General features: G+C 39.5%; 1 pseudogene; it reads right to left on the bottom strand.

The window, feature by feature from the left end:
* Window positions 1–15,331: 15,331 nt before the first annotated feature.
* LOC129675020 (ubiquitin thioesterase OTUB1-like) lies at window positions 15,332–21,910 on the bottom strand (annotated as a pseudogene).
* Between the last annotated feature and the right edge of the window lie 1,201 nt (window positions 21,911–23,111).

Genomic DNA, 23,111 nt, shown 5'->3' with positions numbered 1-23,111 from the left:
CTTTGATCCACTTGGACTTCAGTTTTGTGCAGGGTGATAAGTATGGATCTATTTTCATTTTTCTACATGTAGACATCCAGTTGGACCAGCACCATTTGTTGAAGATGCTATCTTCTTTCCATTGTATGGTTTTGGCATCTTTGTCAAAAATTAGGTGTCTTTATGTGTGTGGGTTTATTTCTGGGTCTTCTGTTCAATTCCATTGATCCACCATTCTGTTTCTATGCCAGTACCATGCAGTTTTTATAACTGTTCCTCTATAGTACAGCTTGAGATCAGGGATGGAGATACCTCCAGAAGATCTTTTATTGTAGAGGATTGTTTTAGCAATTCTCGGTTGCTTGTTATTCCATACGAAGTTGAGAATTTTTCTTTCCAGGTCTGTAAAGAATTGTGTTGGCAATTTGATGGGAATTGCATTAAATCTGTAGATTGCTTTTGGTAAAATGGCCATTTTTACTATGTTAATCCTGCCAAGCCATGAGCTTGGGAGGTCTTTCCATCTTCTCATATCTCCCTCTAATTCTTTCTTCAGAGACTTGAAATTTTTTTCATACAAGTCTTTGACTTGCTTGGTTAGGGTTACACCAAGGTACTTTATGTCATTTGTGGCTATTGTGGAGGGTGTTGTTTCTCTAATTTCTTTCTCAGCCCTTTTGTCTTTTGTATACAGGAGTGCTACTGGTTTTTTTTTTTTTTTTGAGTTAATTTTGTATCCGGCCAGTTTGCTGAATGTGTTTATCAGCTGTAGGAGTTCCCTGGTAGAGTTTTGGGGGTCACTCATATATACTATCATATCATCTGCAAATAGTGATAATTTGACTTCTTCCTTTCCCATCTGTATCCCCTTGATCTCCTTCAACTGTCTTATTGCTCTAGCAAGCACTTCCAGCACTATGTTGAGGAGATATGGAGAGAGTGGGCAGCCTTGTCTTGTCCTTGATTTCAGTGGGATTGTTTTAAGTTTCTCTATGTTCAGATTGATGTTGGCTATAGGCTTGCTGTATATCGCCTTTACTATGTTTAGATATGTGCCTTGTATCCCTGATCTCTCCAGTACTTTAAACATGAATGGATGTTGGATTTTGTCAAATGCTTTTTCAGCATCTAGGGAGATTATCATGTGTTTTTTTTTTTCTTTCAGTTTGTTAATATGGTGGATCACATTGATGGATTTCCATATATTGAACCACCCCTGCATACCTGGGATGAAGCCTACTTGATCATAGTGGATAAGATCTTTGATGTGTTCTTGAATTCTGTTTGCAAGTATTTTGTTAAGTATTTTTGCATCAATGTTCATAAGGGAGATTGGCCTGAAATTCTCTTTCTTTGTGGAGTCTTTGTGAGGTTTAGGTACCAAGGTGATTGTGGCTTCATAGAATGAGTTTGGTAATGTTCCTTCTGTTTCTATTTTGTGGAATAGTTTGAAGAGAATTGGAGTTAGCTCTTCTTTGAAGGTCTGGTAGAATTCTGTGCTGAAGCCATCTGGTCCTGGGCTTTCTTTCGATGGGAGACTTTTGATGACTGCTTCTATTTCTTTTGGGGATATAGAACTATTTAATTGATTTACCTGGTCCTGATTCAGCTTTGGTAAGTCAAATCGATCAAGAAAATTGTCCATTTCGTTTAGATTTTCAAATTTAGTGGCATATAGACTTTGGAAGTAAGTCCTAATGATTGTTTGGATTTCCTCAGTGTCTGTAGTTATGCCCCCCTTTTCATTTCTGATTTTGTTGATTTGGGTGATGTCTCTTTGCCTTTTAGTTAGCTTGGCTAAGGGTTTGTGGATCTTGTTGATTTTCTCAAAGAACCAGCTCTTGGTTTCATTGATTCTTTGAATTGTTTTATTTGTTTCTAATTGATTGATTTCAGCCCTGAGTTTGATTATTTCCAGCCATTTACTCCTTCTTAGTGTGTCTGCTTCTTCTTTTTCTAGGGTTTTTAAGAGGGCCATTAAGTTGCTTGAATGAGCTGTCTCGAATTTCTTCTTGAAGGCACTTAGTGCTATGAACTTTCCTCTTAGCACTGCTTTCATTGTGTCCCACAAGTTTGGGTATGTTGTGTCTTCATTTTCATTGAGTTCTAGAAAGGCTTTAATTTCTTTATTTATTTCTTCCCTGACCCAGCTGTCATTTAGTAACAAGTTGTTTCCATGTGTGTGTAGGCTTTTTGGTATTTCTGTTGTTGTTGAAGTCCAGCTTTATTTTATGGTGATCAGACAGGATACAAGGGATTATTTCAATCTTCTTGTATCTGTTGAGGCTTGCTTTGTGACCAACTATATGGTCTATTTTGGAGAAGGTTCCATGAGGTGCTGAGAAGAAGGTAAATTCTTTTGTGTTTGGGTGTAAAGTTCTGTAAATGTCTGTGAGGTCCATTTGATTCATGACCTCTGTCAGAGTTATTGTTTCTTTGTTTAATTTCTGTTTTGTTGACCTGTCCTTTGTTGAGAGTGGGGTGTTGATGTCTCCCACTATTAATGTGTGGGGATCTATATGTGGTTTAAATTTTATCAATATTTCTTTTACAAATGTGGGTGCTCTTGTATTTGGGGCCTAGATGGTCAGGATTGTGATGTCTTCCTGGTGGAATTTTCCCTTGATGAGTATGAAGTGTCCTTCCCCATCTCTTTTTATTAATTTTGGTTGAAAGTCTATTTTATCAGATATTAGAATGGCTACTCCTGCTTGTTTCTTAGGTCCATTTGCTTGGAAAGTCGTCTTCCAACCTTTTACCCTCAGGTAATGTCTATCTTTGTGTCTTAGGTGTGTTTCTTATATGCAACAGATTGCTGGGTTTTGTTCACGTATCCATTCTGTTAATCTGTGTCTTTTTACTGGAGAGTTGAGTCCATTGATGTTGAGAGAGATTAATGACCAGTGGGTGTTAGATCCTTTGATTTTGATGTTGGCTGTGTTCATATGGTTGTGTGCTTGGTTGCTTTTTGTTTTGCTGTAGTAAGGTTAATTATTTCCTGTGTTTTCTTGACAGAAGCTAATTTTTTGGGGTTGTATTTTCCCTTCCAGTGTCTTCTGTAATGCTTGATTTGTTTGTATGTATTGTTGAAATTTGTTTTTGTCATTGAATATCTTGTTTTCTCTGTCTATGAGGACTGAGAGTTTTGCAGGGTATAGTAGCCTGGGTTGACATCTGTATTCTCTTAGGGTCTGCATGATATCTGTCCAGGCCCTTCTGGCTTTCATTGTTTCTGTTGAAAAGTCAGGTGTGATTCTAATGGGTTTGCCGTTATATGTTATTTGGCCTGTTTCCCTTGCAGCTTTTAGTATTTTTTCTTTGTTCTGTATACTTACTGTTTTGATTATTATGTGCCTGGAGGATTTTCTTTTCTGGTTAAATTTGTTGGGTGTTCTGTAGGCCTCATGTATTCTTATTGGCTTCTCCTTTAACTTGGGGAAATTTTCTTCAATGATTTTGTTGAAAATATATTCTGGGCCTTGGAGAAGGGAGTCTTCTTTTTCCTCTATTCCTATTATTCTTAGATTTTGTCTCTTCATATTGTCTTGGATTTCTTGGACGGTCTGTGTCAGGAATTTTTTGGATTCAACATTTTCTTTGATAGATACATCGATTTCTTCCATTGTATCTTCTACACCTGAGATTCTTTCTTCCATTTCTTGTATTCTGTTGGTTATGCTTACCTCTGTAGTTCCTGTTTTCTTCCCTAAATTCTTCCTCTCCATTATTTCCTCCATTTGTGTTTTCTTTAATTTTTCTAGTTCTATCTTCAGGTCTTGAGTTGTTTTGTTTACTTCCTTCATCTGTCTGCTTGTATTTTCCTCTTTTTCTTTTAGTTCCTTCATCTCTGTCTCTTTTATTTCTTTCAGTGATTTAATTATTTCTTCTCTGAAGGCCACAAGCTGTTTGGCTGCATCTTCCCGTATTTCTTCACGGATGGCCCTAATCTGCTTGTCTTTATCTTCCTCCATTTCTTTACGGATAGCCATGATCTGTTTGGTTTTTTCTTCCTCTAATTCTTTACGTATTTTATTTGTTTCCTCTATTATTCTCTTCATCAACATAGATGTAAGGTCATCTTCTTGATTTTCTATTATGCTGCATTGTTCAGGGCTGTTCGCCCCTGGATGGCTGGGTTCTGGAGATGCCATATTGCTCTGTCTTTTGTTGGTTGAGCCTTTACGCTGACCTCTACCCATTGGGCTGATTTAGGTGTTGGCTGTTAGTTTCTTTGCTTCCTGGAGTCCTGAGGTAGGGAGTATCCCCTTGGCCGGAAGATGATTTTTCCTGAAGGAGTCCTTCTCTGCTTTTTGGTTATGGTCACTGTATGGCCAGTGTTTCTCAGGAGTTACCACTGCTCACCTCAGGTTTATAGCCCTGAGTAGTAGCTGTGGTCTATGTTAGGCAGGGGGGATCTCCTCTTACCCATAGAATTTCTCAAGACAGCTGCCCCACTGCTGGGTTTCTTGTTATAAATTTAGTGTGCTGCTGCTCACTAAATTTTCATGTACAGTCCTCTTGAAGAACCTGCTGATTCCCTAGCTGTGGGGTTTTCTCCCAACAGGGAAACTCAGTCTGTTATCCTGGGGCACACAGTTCTGTCCGGGAAAGTGGGAGGTTCACTTGGCAAGTCTCTGGGCCAGAGGCTGAGTGCTGTGCTCTGGACCTGGAGAATGTGCACCTAGGTTGAGTTGGCGCCTGGGGGCACTGCTCTGGTCTGGAGGCTGAGTGCTTCACTCTGGACCAGAAGCTGTGTGTCTCTGTCTGGGATGGCTGCTGCAGGCACTGCTCTGGTCCAGACGCTGTGGGTGCAGCCCTCCTGAAGGACCAGGGATTCCCACAGTTTTGACAGTCTAGCTAGGGATAACTGGTTGATCCTTGGCACAGTATCTGAGGGCTGCTGTAATGGCTCTCTGGCTTTTGTAGATCTGAGAATGCAGCTGTGTGTCCCAGTGCCCTAGGGGAACTCAATAATGGTGGCAGAGCACAGTGCTCCTGCCTGCACTAGAGTCTGTGTGAGTCCAGGAAGTGTTTTGGTGCTGGGTGTCCTAAGTGTTAGAGCTGCTGACCCCCTCCGCTGGGGGTTTCCTCCTGCCAGAGACATGCAGTCTGGTGCCCTGGTCCCCTGGTGCCCACTCTTCTATCTGAGGCGGCAAATCAGGCGCGCAGGCAAGGCTCCGTGCAGGCGCCTGTGTCCCGGCTCTGGGTCTGGGCTGGCTCTTTGGGCACCCGCGGAACCCGAGTCTTTTCCAGGAAATGTCTGGGTAACCTGAGGTCGGTCCCAATTGTTTCCTGCTCCGTGGGGTTATCTCTCGGCTGGGAAATCCAGTCTATGGTGTTGTGGGCCCACAGTTCAGTCTGGGACCGTGACCAGATCGCGCTGGCGTGTAGCTCTGGGCTGGCAACCAAGCCCCTGTTGGAACCGGGATCTCTTCCGCGGTTTAGCAAGGTGAGTTACAGCTGATTGAATCCCCCACCGTGGGGTATCCTCTCACCTGTGAAACACAATCACTTGTGTTATATGGCCGCGAGTTCTGATTGCTGGTCACTGTGCCAATCCTGCTGTGCTGCTCCTCAGAATGAGAGTCCTCCCGGCGCCGCCATCTTGCCCCGCCTCCCAAATGCACTTTTTGATGTTAGACTAAAATGCATTTTTAATTATACCATGATTCAGAGCTCATGAGAGCAAAGAGTAGAAGGCTAGCTCTAAAAAATTGAAGTGATTGGGCATCAACTTGATAGAGTAGAATTGTGATGCTTAATATTGATTTTCAACTTGACAGAATCTAGAATAACCTAGGAGATTAGCATCTGGACATATCTAGGAGTGATTTCTTAAATATAATAGTCTCCAGGCATATATAGAGAAATTATTTGCAAAAAGTTAGATTCTGGGCCTATGAATGGAGGACTATCTAGATTAGGTTAATTGGGGTGGGAAAAGCCACCCTGTATGTACACAGGTATCATCTCTATGGGCTGTGACTTCCAACTGCATAAAAAAGAGTAATGGAGCTGAGCACCACACAATGCGACCAAGGCACTGCACATTTCTGCTGCCATGAGTCAGTCACCCTGCTGGATAACACTCTCAAACTGTGAGGTAAAATAAGTTCCTCCTTTCCTAACTTTTTTTCGGGGGTCAGGTACTTTGTCACAGCAATATAAGAAGTTAACTAACATAATAGGTGAATTAAAATATAGAAAATTGTTACCATTTCGTTGTTTTAAATTCTGCATTCAAGGTGTCACCAGAGCCATAATTTCTTTTTTCCCCCTTGCATTGAAATTGTTTTTTTCTTTATTAATCACACTTTATTCACTTTGTATCCCCTTGTGCCTCCCTCCCTCCTCCCGTTCCAATCCCTCCCTTCCTCCACCATCTGCATGCATGCCCCTCCCCAAGTCCACTGATAGGGGAGGACTTCTTTTCCTTCCTTTTGATCCTAGTCAATTAGGTCTCATCAGGAGTGGCTGCCTTGTCTTCTTCTGTGGCCTGGTAATGCTGCTTCCCCCTCAGGGGAAGGTAATTAAAGAACAGGCCAGTCAGTTCATGTCAGAGACAGTCCCTGTTCCTATTACAATGGAACCCACTTGGATACTGAACTGCCATGGGCTACATCTGTGCAGGGGTCTTAGGCTATCTCCATGCATAGTCCTGGTTTGGAGTATCAGTCTCAGGAAAGACCCCTGTGCTCAGATTTTCTGGTTCTGTTGCTCTTCTTGTGTAGTTCCTGTCCTCTCCAGATCTTACTGTTTCCCACTTCTTTCCTAAGATTCCCTGCACTCTGCCCAAAGGTTGCCCATAAGACTCAGCATCTACATTGATAGTCTGCAGGGCAGAGCTATTCAGAGGTCCTCTGTGTCAGGCTCCTGACTTGTTCCCTCTTTTCTCCTTCTTCTGATGTCCAGCCTCTTTGCCTTTCTGGATAGGAATTGAGCATTTTAGCAACAGTCATCCCTCTTGATTAGTTTCTTTAGGTGTACAGATTTTAGTAGGTTTATCCTATATTTTATGTCTATATGAGTGAGTATATACCGTGTGCATCTTTTTGCTTCTGGGATAGCTCACTCAGGATGATCTTTTCCAGATCCCACCATTTACCTGCAAATTTCATGATTTCCTTGTTTTTTATTGCTGAGTAATGTTCCATTGTGTAGATATACCACAATTTGTGCATCCATTCCTCCACTGAGGGGCATCTGGGCTGTTTCCAGCTTCTGGCTGTTACAAATAAGGCTGCTACAAACATGGTTGAACAAATGTCCTTATTGTGTACTTGAGAAACTTTGGATATATGCCTAGGAGTGGTATAGCTGGATCTTGAGGAAGCGCTATTCCTAGTTGTCTGAGAATGCGCCAGATTGCTTTCCAGTGTGGTTGTACAAGTTTACATTCCCACCAGCAGTGGAGGAGGGTTCCCCTTTCTCCACAACCTCTCCAGCATGTGTTGTCCCTTGAGTTTTTGATTTTATCCATTCTGATGGGTGTAAGGTGAAATCTTAGGGTCGTTTTGATTTGCATTTCCCTAATGGCTAATGAGGTTGAGCATTTCTTTAAGTGCTTCTCTGCCATTCGATATTCCTCTATTGAGAATTCTCTGTTTAGCTCTGTTTCCCATTTTTAAAGTGGATTACTTGGTTTGCTGCTTTTCAGCTTCTTTAGTTCTTTATATATACTGCATATGAGTCCTCTGTCAGATAAAGGGTTGGTGAAGATTCTTTTCCAATCTGTAGGCAGTCGCTTTGTTTTGATGACGGTGTCCTTTGCTTTACAAAAGCTTTTCAGTTTCATGAGGTCCCATTTATTGATTGTTGCTCTTAGAGTCTGTGCTGTTGGTGTTCTGTTCAGGAAGTTTTCTCCTGTACCAATGAGTTCTAGGGTATTCCCCAGTTTTTTTTTCTAGCTGATTTAATGTGTCTGGTTTTATGTTGAGGTCTTTGATCCACTTGGACTTTAGTTTTGTGCAGGGTGATAAGAATGGATCTATTTGCATTTTTCTACATGTAGACTTCCAGTTAGACCAGCACCATTTGTTGAAGATGCTATCTTTTCTCCATTGTATGGTTTTGGCATCTTTGTCAAAAATCAGGTGTCCATAAGTGTGTGGATTTATGTCAGGGTCTTCTATTCGATTCCATTGATCCACCAGTCTGTTTCTATGCTAGTACCATGTAGTTTTTAGTATTGTTGCTCTATAGTACAGCTTGAGATCAGGGATGGACATACCTCCTGAAGAACTTTTACTGTAGAGAATTGTTTTAGCAATTCTGGGTTTCTTGTTGTTCCATATGAAGGTGAGAATTTTTCTTTCTGAAAGTTCTACGACATCTGTTTTTTGTTTGTTTGTTTGTTTTGTTTTGTTTTTACTTCTTTTAGCTTCTAGTGTTTATTGTGCTGCCTGTCCTTGTCGTTTCTTAGCTTAATGATGCATCATCCCCTCAATTATGTCATCATTTTGGAAGTACTGAGGATAGAATAAAGGCCCCTGGGCATGCCAGACAAGCACACTGATAATGTGAACTCCATATTGAGCCTTAATTTCACTTCATTTTTTGCTTCTGTCTTCACATTGCATTCTCCATATGTCCATATTTCTCCTTCTGATGAGAATGTAATTCATCGGACTAAGGTCTACTCTAACAAAGTAGGAATTTAGGTTGATTACTATTGTAAAGATTCTGTTTTTTCAATAAAGACACCCTTAACAGGTTTTAGACAGAAGTGAACTCATAGTAGCTTTAAACTAAAGTTCTTTAAAAAAAAAAATATATATATATATATTCAATATATATATATATATTGAAGAGTATAAAACACTGATTGGCTGACTCAATTGGGGAGAATTGACATGTTTTAGACTCAAAGCCAAAATCTTCTTAATCAGTCTTTAGTGCCCTTAATAGCTATTTAATGCTAACTTTTGTATCTGATTCAGTTTATTTCAATGACCCAGTAAAACCACTGGAATACATTTATTTGACAGACCATTAGCTTCCACCAATCCATAATATAGGAATGTGATTACATAACACCTGAAAACCAGGGGTGGAACAATGGCTCATAAGTTAAAAACACTGGCTGTTTTTCCAAAAATCTTGAGTTCAATTCCCAGAAAACACATGGTGGCTCACAACCATGTATAATGAGATCTGGGGTGCCCTCTTCTGGTGTGCAGGCATACATGCAAGCAGAATGCTGTGTAAATAATAAATACATAAATAAATCTGAAAACAGGAGGGGCTGGAGAGATGGCTCAGAGATTAAAAGCACTGGCTGCTCTTCCAGAGTTTCTAAGTTCAATTCCCAACAACCACATAGTGGCTCATAACCATCCATAATGAAATCTAGTGCCCTCTGATGGCATGCAGGCAGAACACTGTGCATAAAATAAGTAAATAAAATAAATCTTAAAAAAACAAAACAAAATGAAAAAATAACAATAAACAAAAAAGACAAAAAAACACACCTGAAACCCATAACAGCATTTTTCTGGTTTTGAGGCAAATTGCCTATACAATGCTCCCTCTGATGTATTTGGTAAATGTCTTTATATCTGGCTATCTTTTGTTCAGTAACTGTAATGGTTTAAGCAACCATTTCCATGTTGGCACAGGTTATTTGGGACAACCTGGATCTATAGTCACTGGTCATAGTCATTCATATATGACCCAGAGTAAATTAACTCTTACTCTTTTTGAGGTAAGAAAATGTGTTTTGAGGAGTGCAGTGGTGCTCACTCTTAATCTCAGCACTTGAGAGGCAGAGGCAGGTGGCTCTCTGAGTTTGAGGCCAGCCTGTCTAGAGAGTGGGCTCCAGGACAGCCAAGGCTATACACAGAAACCATGTCTCTACCCCCCTCACAAATGTGTTTTGCACTAAAGGAAACTGTTGTATTACATAGAGATTCTGGAATATCATGGAGTTGAATTAGGTCGAATGCAAACCTGCGGAAATTGTGACAATAAGCCTGTGTGGTTTACTTGGGAAACCTAGTACTTCTCAAGAAATGGTACTGTTGTCAAGATTCTAGAGTGGCCTGTAGTATTTGGTTAAGGTTAAAATATTTGAGTGTCATTGTAGATTTTGTCACCATCTGGGAATCTTGATTGGGTTTGTTGGTTTGTTTCTGCCAATTAAAGAAGTAAAAGGCAGGAAAATATTTTGAGTGCAACAGGTACTGGCAGGAGAAATATCAGGCATAGCAAACAGAATCAGCCATGGAGTAGAAGCTAACTTTTGTATCAAGAAGTTTTCCATCTTGGAAGTTTATTATTTTTATTAATTTATTGTCTTTCTTACATAGATTTAGCTCCGCTCTTTATCTGTGTGCTAATCAGGCATCTGTCCAACTTCTAGCTCTTCAATTTGGCTTTAGTTTGGGATGTAAGAATATAGGAAGTTTTACAGTATTTGAAAAGTGGTAGTATTATAAAGGAATTGCATATCCTTTCATACAGGAAAGACAAATACATATTTAGTTCATAATAGGCCCAAATTTCTAGTGTCACACAAGGCATTAATACTGTTTTATAAAACTACTATGGTGGTTTGAGTGAGAAAGGCCCCCGTAGGTTTGTATATTTGAATACATGATGTCCATTTAATAGAACTGTTTGAGAAGGACTAAAAGGTTTAGCCTAGTTTGAGGATGTATGTTACTGAGAGTAAGCTTTGAGGTTTCAAAAGCCTACAGAATTTCTAGTTAGCTCCCTCTGCTTCATGTAAGTGTCTCAAATGTAAGTTTTCAGCTATGCTCCAGTGCTATATCTGCCTGCATATTGCCATGCTCCCCATGATGGTCATAGACCCTAACCCTCTTAAATCTTAAGCCCCAAATCAAATGCTTTCTTAAGTACTTTCCCTTGGCCATAATGTTTCATCACAGTATTAGAAAAGTAATTAAGACAATGACCTTATTTAGCAATAATTCATTTTTATTTTTTTCTCAGAATAAGAGATCACAAACAAGTATTCCTGGAAAAGGAGATATTTATATAATGGCGGAAATGAACTATAGCAATTTTGTCCTCAGAAAATGTTTTGTTGTTATTTGGTTTCCTAGCCACTGCCCTATTGCTGTGAAAAGACACTATAACCAAGGCACTTATTTTATTTTATTTTATTTATTTTTTATTTATTACCATTTAAGCACTTTCTAGTCTAGCAGTAGCCTCCTCCAGTGTCCCCTCCCAGTACTGCCCTTCCTCCCTCCCTCTTCTTCTCCCCTGCCCCTCCCCTAGTCCACTGATTGGGGAGGTCCTCTGCCCCCAAGGCAACTGTTATAACAGAAAGAATTTAATTGGGGTTGCTTACAGTTTCAGAGTTTTACTCCATTACCAGCATGGCAGAGAGCATGGCCAGGGAGCAGGAAACAATTTTGGTGCCAGAATTGGTGTGGTACTGGATAAACAGCTGAAAGGTATATTCTAATCCACAGGCAATGAGAGAGAAGGGGCCTCAAAGCCCACCTCCAGTAACATACTTCCTCCAACAAGGCCATACCTCTTAATCTTCCTTATCTTCACAAACAGTTCCACTTCCTGGTGACTAAACACTCAAATATATGTGCTTATGGAAGCCATTCTTTTTTTAAAGAATTTATTTATTTATTTATTTATTTATTTATTTATTTATTTATTCATTTATTTAACATATATGAATGCTCTGTTTTCATGCATCCAGAAGCTGGATTCAGGTTCCATTACAAATGGTTGTGAGCCTCCATCTGGTTGCTGGGAACTGAACCCAGGACCTCTGAAAGGGCAGTCAGTACTCTTAACAATCTATTTAGTCCATGGAGATCATTCTAATTCAAACCACCAAGTTTGGTAATTTAATTGTTTGTTTACATATTTATTTACTGCTTGAGACCCCTAAACTCATGGAATTTTTACTCAAGGTCCTCCTTCTAGCTTAACTTCTTTAGGTGTACAGATTTTTACTGTGTTTATCCTATATTTTATGTCTAATATCCACTTATAAATGAGTATATACCATGTGTGTCTTTCTGCTTCTGGGATACCTCACTCAGGATGATCTTTTCTAGTTTTCAAAATTTTTCTGCAAATTTCATGATTTCCTTGTTTTTTCCCCATTTTTTTTAAATTAATTAATTCATTTGTTTGTTTATTACACTTTTTTCACTTTGTTTCCCAGCTGTAGCCCCCTCCCTCATCTCTTCCCAATCCCACCCTCCTTCCCTCATCTCCTCCCATGCCACTACACAAATCCACTGATAGGGGAGGTCCTCCTTCCCTTCCCTCTGACCCTAGCCTATCAGGTCTCATCAAGACTGGCTGCATTGTCTTCCTTTGTGGCCTGGTGAGGTTGCTCCCACCTCAGGGGGAGGTGATCAAAGAGGCAGCCACTGAGTTCATGTCAGAGACAGTCCCTGTTCATATTACTAGGGAACTCACTTGGACACTGAGCTGCCATGGGCTACATCTGTGCAGGGATTCTAGGTTATCTCCATGCATGGTCCTTGGTTGGAGTATCAGTCTCAGAAAAGACACCAGGGTCCAAAATTTTTGGTTGTTCTCCTTGTGGAGCTCCTGTTACTTCCGGGTCCCACTGTCTCCCCCTTCTTTCATAAGTTTCCCTGCACTCTGCCCAAAGTTTGGCTATGAGTCTCATCATCTGTTTTGATACCCTGCTAGGTAGAGTCTTTCAGAGGCCCTCTGTGGTAGGCTCTTGTCCTGTTCCCTGACCTCTCCCTCTTCTGATGTCTGTCCCCTTTTCCTTTATGAGTGAGGTTTGATCATCTAAAGAAGCTAAGCAAGAAGGAGGACCCTGGATAAGATGATTTCCTTGTTTTTAATTGTTCAGTAGTATTTCATTGTGTAAATGTGTCACATTTTCTGTATCCATTCTTCCGTTTAGAGACATTTGGCTTGTTTCCAGATTCTGGCTATTAGGAATAGAGCTGCTACAAACATTCTTGAGCAAATATCCTTGTGGTATACTTGAGCATATTTTGAATATTTGCCTTCAATTCTCTTTCAGAAAGGCAGCTGTATCAGGTGACAGAGGAAGACAATGCAGCCAGTCCTGATGAGAACTGATAGGTTAGGGTCAGTGGGAAGGGGACAAGGATCTCCCCTATCCATGGACCTGTGGAGGGTCATGGTAGGGGAAGAGGGAGGGAAGGAGAGAGTGGGAGGGGATGAGGTATGGGGCTACAGCTGGGATACAGAGTGCATAAATTATAATAAATTTAAAAATAAACTTTAAAAACTAATAGCATTCTTGCTTTTGCTTTTGGAATATTAGATAGGTGATTTTTATTGATAGGAAACAGAAAAGGCAGAGTGGAACATTTTTGTTTACATTTTAAAGGACATTTCTACTTCATAGGATAAAAGCAATTGGTATGTACATACTGATAGCAGTTTAATTATTCCTAGTTGATCTTTGGCCTAGACTGCACTTTTGAAAATTAACAGTGACCTTGGGAATCTGTGAGCTTCCTCTACAGAGAAAGAGATGACAATAAGGGAAAAGTTCAGGAGATATGAAGAATAGAAAAAAAATAAAACAATAGCATGAATCTCAGAGAGATAACTAACTACCTGATCAAAGGAACAAGAATGAATTTTAGTATGATTCTCCATCTTTGTTCTGATTCTTTATAATGTATGATAACTGATGGTGGCCTGACAATATCAATTTTCAGGTAGTAACTCCTCTGACCTTCCAAAATCCTTGCTCTCAGAATAAAGTTCATCTTAATTATTCAATTGTTCGTTGGTGTTTGTAATCACAGACATCATAAACTATAATATTCTGGTTAGACTACCACATATGAGATGATTTGACCCTGATAAGTGGGCCCATCTACATCAATAATTAATGAAAGAAATAGCTTATGGGTCATTGTGGTTGGAGCATTTTCTTGGTTGAAGTTCCCCCTTTCTAAATGACTCTATATTGTGTCAAGTTGATGTAAAAACTATCCAGCACACATGGTGTAGTTTGAATATCGCATATCTCCAATAAAACTCATATTGAGACACAATACTTCACTTCAGCAATTCTAAGTAATAGTGAAAGCCTTCTAGAAGCATGAGGATAAAAATTATTCTCATGAAGGAAATTGGTTTTATGTGGGAATTGGTTAGTTATTATAAATTTTGGGACCCCTTTTCTTCTCTCTTCCACACATGCCAAAATGCCTTATTTCATATTGAGTTGAAGTTTTAAAAAGCCTTCCACAGATATCAAGCAGATATTTGTTCTAAGAAAGCATATTTTTCCTAAGGTGTAGCTCAGTGTTAAAAGACTTTCCTGGAATGTGAAAGGTACTGGATTCTATACTATGCATACACCAAGATGGATTCATTTTCTGGTTGAACTTACTAGGATCCACCTGTTGAAAAATTAGAGCTCTGTTTACTTCCTTCAGATAGAAATGAAAGATCTATTGTGGCCCTACAAACAGTAGTGGGAGAATTTTAGCCATCTCTCTCTCTCTCTCTCTCTCTCTCTCTCTCTCTCTCTCTCTGTACATTAAGAGGCAGCAAATAAGCTTTGTCTTTAGGGTATCGGAGGCTTAACTCTCAGGTTTGGCCTGGCCTGGCCTGATAGAATCATCTACTTCTCTGGGGTAGAAGAGATAGATGAAGTGAGTTTTCAGACTAGATGAGGATGTGTCTGTGTTATTTTCATGGATATTAGGTTTAGAGGAACCTGCAAATATGTAGAAAGGAGTTGGATTGATAAGCCACAGTACCTATGTCTTTTATATGGGAAGCTTATAAAAGCATTGGAACTTTTTTTGTTCTGTCTATTGATAGTTTTATATAAGAGGCTTTCAGAGTATTCTAGAAGGACAAATACGGCAATAATCAGCACACACAGAGAGTTTATCATTATGTCATTCAAGTCCCACTGTCTGCAGGAACATTGCCTTTTTTCTACCTTTTGTAACTAAACAAAATGGGTTCAGATTTTTATGAGTGCAAAGCCCAAACATGGACAGCCAAAATGGAAAAGATCAGAAAGATTTATTACCTGCATCAGGGATCAGGGACGGGGAGAATAAGAGTTGTTTCTATGCAATACCGGTCGAACAACAACAACGACAATAACAACAACAAAAGCATGAGACTTTTATCAAGGGATCGACCCATTCCTTCACATAGTCAGTTAGGGAGAACATCCTTAAATATGCTCAGTTTCAAACAATGGACAAAAATGTCTCTGGCCACTCATATCATATCCTGCACCATAAAGTTTTGGTTCTGGCAAAGCAAAGGATGCTTTTTTTTTCTTTTTGTCACCACCAGCATCCCCTTCAATAAAACATGGAATGTTGTGTGACAGGAAAAGGAAAGAGTAAAATATGACCATTTATAACCACACACACAAAAAAAATAAAGATAACCCTTTGTATATGTCTAGTGCCTGGTAGGGGAAGGCCATCATGGCACAGCAGGCCAGTTGGTCCTTTTTGTAGAGGATATCATAGGGTCCAGGTTGATAGAGAAGGTAGACCTTGGGCACTGAGGTCTCAGAGAAAACTTGTGAGTTGTTGGTGCCCCCCTCACGGCGGTCTTGGTCCTAGAATTGGATGGACACACTGAGTGCCCGGGGCCAGTGCAATGATATGCACATGGGTTCTACCTCTTGTAGGCAAAAGTGCTTAACAGTTGGGCAACCCTCTAGTTCTCGAAGAATTTGCTTTCCTGCTGCAGGTAGCCTGAGGTTAGTGGTTGTAGGTAGACCATGATGCAGTCTGAGGTGTCTACTGAGGTCTGCTTCTCCATCTGCTTGATCAAGTCCATGAATGTGTTGTGGAAGTCCTTGATTGTGAACTTATTGAAGCTCTGGGACACCAACTCCTCTTTTCATCTTGGCAGACACAGCCTTGAACCAGTGTGATTCCTGGCTGTCATCTAGCCGTGCCTCCAAGTAGGAGAAGCCAAATGTTCTATGGAAGCAGTTGCCTTGGGCCCTGGGCTTACTAATGTACGACTACTTTTTGTGGAGGTCCTTGATCTTCTGTTGGTAGATGTTGTCATCCGCAGCATGTACTCCTTGTACAAGACTGAGAATTCCAGCCTCTCTGACCAGTGGATTCTTAACAGCAATCTCTTGCTGAATTGGATCCCTTAATCATAGGCCAGACAGGTAACGCCTTGGGAGTGGCTGCCCAGAGGCTCCAGCTTCTGCTGCTGAGGTTCCTCCACGGATATCTTTAAATAGCTCCTCAAAGTACACTTTTTTTTTTTTTTTTTTTTTGTTCATTGGTTTTTTTTTTTGTTTTTTTTTTTTTTTTTTTTTTTTTTTTGGAGACTTTTTTTTGAATTTTATTTTTTTTCTTATCAGTTACATTTTATTAACTCTGTATCCCAGCCATGTCCCGATCCCTCATTCCCTCCCAGTCCCTCCCTCCCTCCCTCATCTCCACCGTGCCCCTTGCCAAGTCCACTGATAGGGGGGACCTCCTCCCCATTCATCTGATCCTGTTTTATCAGGTATCTTCAGGACTGGCTGCAAAGCCCTCCTCTGTGGCCTAACAAGACTGCTCCTCCCTTGGGGGGTGGGGAGGCCAAAGAGCCAGCCATTGAGTTCCTGTTAGAAATAGTCCTTGTTCCCCTCACTATGGGAAACCAATTGGTTACTGAGCTACCACAGGCTACATTTGAACAGAGGTTCTAGGTTATATCCATACATGGTCCTTGGTTGAATGTCAGTCTCAGAAAAGACCCTGTGCCCAGATATATTTGGTCCTTTGTGGAGCTCCTATCCTTTCCCCATCAGACTAACTCCACTTCTTTCTTATGATTCCCTGTACTCTGCCAAAGGTTTGGTCATGAGTCTTTGCTTTGAAAACACCGATAGTTAGAGTCTTTCAAATGCGCTCAGTAGACTCCTGTCATACGTTCAATGCACATCCCATCTGTCTTTCAAAACGAGGATTGATAATCTTACCCTATGTCCGCTCTCTTGATTATCTTTTTTAGGTTTATAGATTTCATTATGTTTCTCATATCTTATAGGTCTATATAAGTGAGTATATACCGTGTTTGTCTTTCTCCTTCTGGGATATTTCACTCAGGATGATCTTTTCTAGGTCCCACCATTTGCCTGCAAATTTCATGATTTCCTCCTTTTTGATTGCTGAGTAGTATTCCATTGTGTAAAAATACCACAATTTCTGTACCCATTCCTCCGTTGATGGACATCTGGGTTGTTTCCAGGTTCTGGCTATTACAAATAAAGCTGCTATAAACATGGTTGAGCAAATATCTCTTTTGTGTACTTGAGCAAACTTTGGGTATATACCTAGCAGTGGTATAGCTGGGTCTTGAGGAAGCACTATTCCTAGTTGTCTGAGAAAGCGCCAGATAGATTTCCAGAGTGGTTGTACCAGTTTACATTCCCACCAGCAGTGGAGGAGGGTTCCCCTTTCTCCACAACCTCTCCAACATGTGTTGTCACTTGAGTTTTTCATTTTGGCCATTCTGATGGGTGTAAGGTGATATCTCAGGGTCGTTTTGATTTGCATTTCCCTGATGGCTAATGAGGATGAGCATTTCTTTAAGTGTTTCTCTGCCATTCGATATTCCTCTGTCAAAAATTCTCTGTTTAGCTCTGTTCCCCATTTTTTAATTGGATTACTTTGTTTGCTGCTTTTCAGCTTCTTTAGTTCTTTGTATATACTCGATATTAGTCCTCTGTCAGATAAAGGGTTAGTGAAGATTCTTTCCCAATCTGTAGGCAGGCGTTTTGTTTTGATGACAGTGTCCTTTGCTTTACAGAAGCTTTTCAGTTTCATGAGGTCCCATTTATTGATTGTTGCTCTTAGAGCCTGTGCTGTTGGTGTTCTGTTCAGGAAGTTGTCTCCTGTGCCAATGAGTTCTAGGCTGTTCCCCACTTTTTCTTCTAACTGATTTAGAGTATCTGGTTTTATGTTGAGGTCTTTGATCCACTTGGACTTTAGTTTTGTGCAGGGTGATAAATATAGATCTATTTTCATTTTTCTGCATGTGGACATCCAGTTGGACCAGCACCATTTGTTGAAGATGCTGTCTTTTTTCCATTGAATGGTTTTGGCTTCTTTGTCAAAAATCGAGTATTCATAGGTGTGTGGGTTTATTTCTGGGTCTTCTATGCGGTTCCATTGATCCTCCTTTCTGTTTTTATGCCAATACCATGCAGTTTTTATTACTATTGCTCTGTAGTACAACTTGAGATCGGGGATGGAGATACCTCCAGATGATCTGTTGTTGTACAGGATTGTTTTGGAGATTCTGGGTTTTTTGTTTCTCCATATGAAGCTGAGAATCTTTTTTTCAACGTCTGTAAAGAATTGAGTTGGTATTTTGATGGGAATTTCATTGAATCTGTAGATTGCTTTTGACAGGATGGCCATTTTCACAATGTTAATCCTACCAATCCATGAGCACGGGAGATCTTTCCATCTTCTGAGATCTTCTTCAATTTCTTTCTTCAGAGACTTGAAGTTTTTCTCAAACAGGTCTTTCACTTGCTTGGTTAGTGTCACCCCAAGGTACTTTATGTGGTTAGTGGCTATTGTGAAGGGTGTTGTTTCCCTAATTTCTTTCTCAGCCATTTTGTCTTTGGTATACAGGAGGGCTTCTGATTTTTTTGAGTTGATTTTGTATCCTGCCGCTTTGCTGAAGGTGTTTATCAACTGGAGGAGTTCTCTGGTTGAATTCTTGGGGTCGCTCATATATACTATCATATCATCTGCGAATAGTGACACTTTGACCTCTTCCTTTCCGATCTGTATCCCCTTGATCTCCTTTAGTTGTCTTATTGCTCTGGCTAGGACTTCAAGTACTATGTTGAAGAGGTAGGGAGAGAGTGGGCAGCCTTGTCTTGTCCCTGATTTCAGTGGGATTGATTTAAGTTTCTCTCCATTGAGTTTGATGTTGACTATAGGCTTGTTGTATATTGCCTTTACTATGTTTAGGTATGTGCCTTGTATTCCTGATCTCTTTTTGGAGACATTTTTATTTCATGCAATACCTCTATTTTAAAAATTTTATTTATTTTTTTATTAATTACAGTTTATTCACTTTTTATCCTAGCTGCAGCCCCTCCTGGAATGGCTGTTCCCCCTCAGGGGGAGGTGATCAAAGAGCCATCACTAAGTTCATGTCAGAGACAGCCCTTGTTCCCATTACTAGGGAAGCCACTTGGACACTGAGCTGATACAAGCTACATCTGTGCAGGGGTTCTAGGTTATTTCCATGCATACTCCTTGGTTGGAGTATCAGTCTCAAAAAAGACCATTAGGCCCAGATTTTTTGGTTCTGTTGGTCTCCTTGTGGGGCTCCTGTCCCCTCCATGTCTTTCTATCTCCCCTTTCTTTCATAAGATTCCCCACACTTTGCCCATAGTTTGACTATGAGCATCTGCTTTGATACCCTGCTGGATAGAGTCTTTCAGAGGCCTTCTCTGGTAGGCTCCTGTCCTGTTCCCTATTTTCTCCCTCTTCCGATGTCCATTCCATTTGCCTTTCTGAGTGAGGAATGATCATCTTACCTAAGGTCCTCCCTCTTGCTTAGCTTCTTTAGGTATACAGATTTTAGTATTATCTGGCACTTTTTCAGACAGTTAAGAGTAGTGTTAACTCAAGATCCAGCTATACCACTCCTAGGCATATATCCAAAATATGCTCAATTATACAAGGACATTTGCTCAACCATGTTCATAGCATCTCTATTCATAATAGCCAGAATCTGGGAACAACCCATATGTCCTTCAACTGAGGAATGGATACAGAAAGTGTAGTGTATTTATACAATGGAATAAATTAAAACAAGCAATTAAAAACAAGGAAATCATGAAATTTGCAGGCAACTGGATGGAACTAGAAAAGATCATCTTGAATGAGGGATCCCAGAAGCAGAAAGACACACATAGTATATATTCACTTATAAGTGGATACTAGATATATAATATAGGATAAATATACCAAAGTATACTTTCAATGTGCATTAAAACAGAAGTTTGTCTTGAAGGTCCTTGCCTTCTTGAGTGGCTAGCACTCTCAGGTTCTAATGGTTATTTTTTTTGTTATATCTAAGTGTTTTCAATTGTAAGCATACAAAAAAAACTGGATATAGCCTATGTGTTCATCAATTTTGAATGAATTTATTACACAGTGGAATGTTATTCAACTGCTGAAAAATTAAATTCTAAAATTTTCAGGTAAAAGGATGAAGCTACAAAAAAAAATCTTACTGATTGAGTTATTTTACATCCAAAAAGACACATGTTTTCTTGTACATGTGGATATGTACTTTAATCCATAAAAATCACAGAGTTTTGGTACCTAGTAAGGAACTAGAAGAGCAGGAGAAGATCTCTCAAGGAAGGGGAAATAAAATATATTGTTAAAGAGAGGCAGTCTGGAAACCAGAATGAGAGGATTAAAGGGAGAGGTAAATGGAAGAGGTAGAATATGAGGATGAGGGAAACCAATACTTGGGGTCATTTGAGGGGGCTATGTGGAATCCTGTTACTTCGAAACTTCCTAAAGTACATGCATATATAAAAAGAAATTAAAGTCACTGAATAGCACAAATGTCCTGGAAATAACCAACCACTGTCAATTTTATTTAAGGCCCAGTTCATGAGTTGGAACCATGTCTGATACTGCCACGGTGACAAAGAATCTGAAACAAGATAAGACATGGTCCTAGGAGAAAACCAAATACGATTGTTCTGCTAAAGGAACACAACAATACAATAACCCGAATGGCATTCTTCTATACCCATAGTGTTGCATATAACCATCATCAGAAAAGCTTCTTCTTACAGTAGATGACAACTAACACAGATACTTACAACTGGAACATGTGAAGAAAGTAAGAGACTTTGGAACACTCAGTCCTAAATGAGATGTCTTCATCAAATCCTTCACTTCAGGGGGCAGGGAACTCTGTGGAATAGGAGGCAAAAAGATTACCAGAGGGGATGTGTGATACCAAAGAAACAAGTGTTTTCCAGACTCAGACACAATGGGACTGACACACATATGAACTCACAGAGACTATGGCAGTATACACAAGGCCTGCACAAGTACAATCCAGATGGGGGTCACGGCACTGAGAGGAGGAAGCTGACATGAGTTTCAATTCCAAAGTAGGAAGCTATCACCAATTGACATCTGCTTTTGGGGGAAAAATTAGTCTTCTCCAATAGCGTTTCACTGGGTATATTAACCACACTTTAGGGTAGGTACCATAATGAGGTCAACACAAAATGATCTCAATGCCATTTTTGCAGACTTTTGTCTCATATTTCTTCTGGCTTCTTTGTTTCATTGTTTTTTTGTTTTTTTTTTTTTCTGGTATCTTTGTTCCTATTTTGTAGTTTTGTTCTGTATGTTCCTTGATTTGTGTTGTTTGTTTTCTTTTAAAGAGAGGAAGAAAGAAAGGGCATGCAGTTGAGTGGGTAGAAAGAGTGGATCTGGAAGGAGTTTAGGGGAGTGGAAGAGCATGTTCAGTATATATTGCATTAAAATATTTTCTTCAATTTAACATGTAAGTACGTAGACCTGAATAAAGGCAGTTACTTCATTTTCTAAGTTATGTGTGCCATTTTCAGGTAAAAATTTTTCATTATATTATCACTATTAGTAGACATAAGGACATAAAAGCAAAAAAAAAAGTTTAACTCACTAACTCAAATGTCTCATTTAGTCATCAACTTGTAGAACTCCCAAAATCAAATTACCTCTTACAGAATCTACTCTCTTGTCTTTCTTCCACAATGGGGCAAACAATATTCAGAAAGATCATAGAAACTGATCTGTTACTGGAGAAATGGATCAGCAGTAAAGCGTTACCATTGCCTATATGGCAGCTCACAACCATCTTTAACTCCAGTTCCTGAAGTCCTCACACTTGCTTCTGACCTTAACAAGCAATTGATGTACATAGTGGCCATGCATACATATAGGCAAAACATTCATGGTTATAAAGTAATATTTTAAAAACTGAATTGATCTAAATCAAGTGGCTGATTACATATGGTGTTCATATTACCAGTGTGTAAAGGGCAGGGCCGTTTGTGTGTGTGTGTGTGTGTGTGTGTGTGTGTGTGTGTGTTTTGGCTGACACAGGGCTTCACCATTTTTCTAGAGAACGTCTAGTCTCTTGGGTTTTTATTATTATTATTTTAGTTTTGCATCTTTTCCTTCTATCCTTCCTTTCATTTATCTTCCCAGAATCTTTAATCTGTCTCTTCAAGTCTCACTTCACCTTAAATCTTTTCTTGTCAAATGCATTATATCAGTAGTATAAACAGCCAAAACAATTAGCACAAGTATCTTCGCTCTTGTCAAATTGGTTAGTTGCAAAGGAGCTAGAAGTGACACATACAAATTTCTAGTGCTTTTTACTTATTTCTTTTTTAAAAAATTGTTATTAGTTCTTTGAAATTTCCATGCAATATGTTTTGATCATACAAAGTCCTTACTTCTCCCACTCTTAACTTAATCGTCCTCTTCACTTCCCATTCAACTCTGTGCTTTTCTTTTTTCTTTATTTTCAATTTGCCAATCATTGTTAATATAACAAAATTGTTAGGAATATCCAAGGTTTTGAGTTTAGGTATGGATTTAGTCTTGAAATGTACAGCGCTCAAAGTTGATTCTATTTCAGTATCCTCTTATTCAATCTCAATAACATCAAACCTTAACTTTTTAGGGAAGTATCCTAAATCTTTTCTCAGTTGGATGAGTTGTCAGAGCCTTGAACCTTTTGTAGTGGACTGATTGGGTAGTCACTACAGTAGCAGAAAAGAGGTTCTGGGTAGAAAATGAATTCACCCATTAAGTCATTAGAAGAAAATTGTTCATTATACTACAAGAATTGGGCTGGATGGTCAGTAATTAGAGTATTGCTTGTAATTTTGTGCAAATTGTCTACCAGGACCTCGCTTATAAAGAAATGCTTTTATAGTTATAATGAGTTTTCTTTGCAATTTCTTGTTATATGATTCTTATTGTTTAAAGGAGTACAATCCAGATTGGTCTCAGTATAGAATTCTAGACGGTTAAGTCTATGAGTCATTTGCAAATAATTTCCAGATGTACGATATATTATTTACTTCTATTGTTGCTGTGATAAAATACTTACCAAAAGTA

The sequence above is a fragment of the Psammomys obesus genome, unplaced genomic scaffold (genome assembly GCF_907164565.1).
Source record: "Psammomys obesus unplaced genomic scaffold, mPsaObe1.curated_primary_1811, whole genome shotgun sequence".
Taxonomy (NCBI): Eukaryota; Metazoa; Chordata; class Mammalia; order Rodentia; family Muridae; genus Psammomys; species Psammomys obesus.
This window is presented reverse-complemented; position numbering and strand designations above follow the sequence as displayed.